This window comes from Impatiens glandulifera, chromosome 2, assembly GCF_907164915.1.
Source record: "Impatiens glandulifera chromosome 2, dImpGla2.1, whole genome shotgun sequence".
NCBI classification, from domain to species: Eukaryota; Viridiplantae; Streptophyta; class Magnoliopsida; order Ericales; family Balsaminaceae; genus Impatiens; species Impatiens glandulifera.
The window spans coordinates 51,217,809-51,219,873 of NC_061863.1; the positions used below are offsets into that span (position 1 = coordinate 51,217,809).

The 2,065-nt window shown below is 31.7% G+C and overlaps 1 pseudogene; it reads left to right on the forward strand.

Annotated features, from left to right (window-relative positions):
* Positions 1 to 390: 390 nt before the first annotated feature.
* LOC124924867 lies at positions 391 to 1,354 on the forward strand (annotated as a pseudogene).
* The last annotated feature ends 711 nt before the right edge of the window (positions 1,355 to 2,065 follow it).

Here is a 2,065-nt window from a genome sequence, read left to right on the forward strand (position 1 = left end):
ATGGCTTTAGAGAGATAACATAACAAAACAAACTGAAAAGTGTAAGAGTGAGCAAAGTGATAAAGTTAATATGCAATTGGTTAACTTAAAATGGGTAATAGTATAATTATTCTTACTTAAAACGTTTAAATTAGAGGGAAGTTAATAAATTATACGGTTAATACTAATTTCTAACTAGTATAAAAAAATATATAAAAAATTAAGTTAAAATATAGCTACAAGTAAAAAAGGCCAAGGAAAACCAGATTAGAAAATGATGTCGACATAATGTTGTTATTAAGAGTTCTGGATCCACCCCTCCCTACAAGTACATTATAGTTAATTGATGTTGTATTTCATCATCTTATTGAAGAGTCTTCAAGAATCTGGAGAAATTTATATTAATTAACGATGAGAAAAGGAGCGGAAATTGATTGTCTCCCCGTTGATATTCTTGCCCATATCTTCTTTCTCCTCGCCACTTTCAAGGATTCAGCGTTGTAAGCAAACAATCTCTCTGTTTCTAATTTAAGTAATTAAGAAAGATGATTTTAATTAATTTGAATTCAGGGCAAGCCGCGTGTGTAAGAAATGGAAGCGTGCAGTGGAGCAGTCATTGGCCTGGAGAAGTCGCATGAGCTTTGCTAGTCTCAATATGGACGATGAATCCACTTCACGCGCCTCGTTCTTCAAGCATATAACCTCACCGACCTCGATATGTATAGTGCTTGTCTTCATGTTTATAAATAAATTATTATTTGTAAAAATACTAAACTTGATATTTGGCTACTTATAATTAGCTCAAGGAGTAGATGGGGTTGTCAGATAAGTGACAATGGACTTTTCAAGATATCGTGTGCAAAGTGTTTGAACAACTTGACCTCCATATCTTTGTGGGGTGTGACAGGCGTCACAGATGCAGGCGTTATTTGTCTGGTACTAACTTATATCTTCATCTATTAATTCCTTTCAATTTAAACCATTAACAATTTTTAATATATTTGTAATCACAACAGATTTCAAGAGCTAAGTCCTTACAACATCTTAACTTGGGAGGCACCTTTATTACAGATGACTCTCTTATTGCCATTTCAAATAGCTGTCCGCATTTGAAGGTATCTTTCATAAGTTGCATTTTATTTTATTGTATGTTGTTTGATAAATATTTTGATATTTGTTATTTCAGTCTATTGGACTTTGGAGTTGTAGACAAGTTAGTGAAGAAGGACTAATTATTCTCGTAAGAAAATGCCGAAAGCTCGAGTCCATGAATGTTTTGGGTACAAGAGTCCCTCGAGAATGCTTCAATGGTTTGGTTGCCATTAGTCCCACACTTGAGATTAAACAAAAAGGACTTCTCCTCAATATACAATAGGCTCCATTTTCGACACTGCCTTCACATTTCTAATGTATTTATAGGTTCTCTCCAGCAGAGTCGGCCCTGTTTTGGGCTTTTAGTTACCAAATAAAAATTCACAATTTCATCTTGAACTATTTGTATTATGTTAAATCCTGGTATGTTTTATTTCAATTGTATGAACTGCATTTTTTTTATTTATAAAATTAAGTAAGATAATATTTGTGTTATTTAATATTTATGTAATGCATTTTATTTTAATATTTATATAACATATTTTATTTTAATATATAATATGTTGTAAAGGAATCCGTGAGAATAACGTAAATAATAAAAAAAATACGGATTTAACGTGGTTTATAAAGATAAAACTTGACAAAGTATTTAGAAGAGATACTATTATTGAGAAAATTAATAAAGATAATGATATAACAAATTAGGGTTATAAGTTATAACACCTATTTATATAACACTCGATTCCCTAAAACTCCAATACAGAAACTCTAATAAATAGAGAATTAGGTCAGCCCATTAAGAAATCCCAACTATTCAAATATATTCAACAAATTTCCACATTGACTTGAATTCTATCATATGTCTATGTGCATTAGTCAATGCCCAGATATCCCAAATACATTTGACATCGTCGGATGACCCATATGCATTCGTCAATGTCAAATGGCTCAAATGTTTTCGTCGATGTCGGATGACTCAAATGCATTCGTCAAT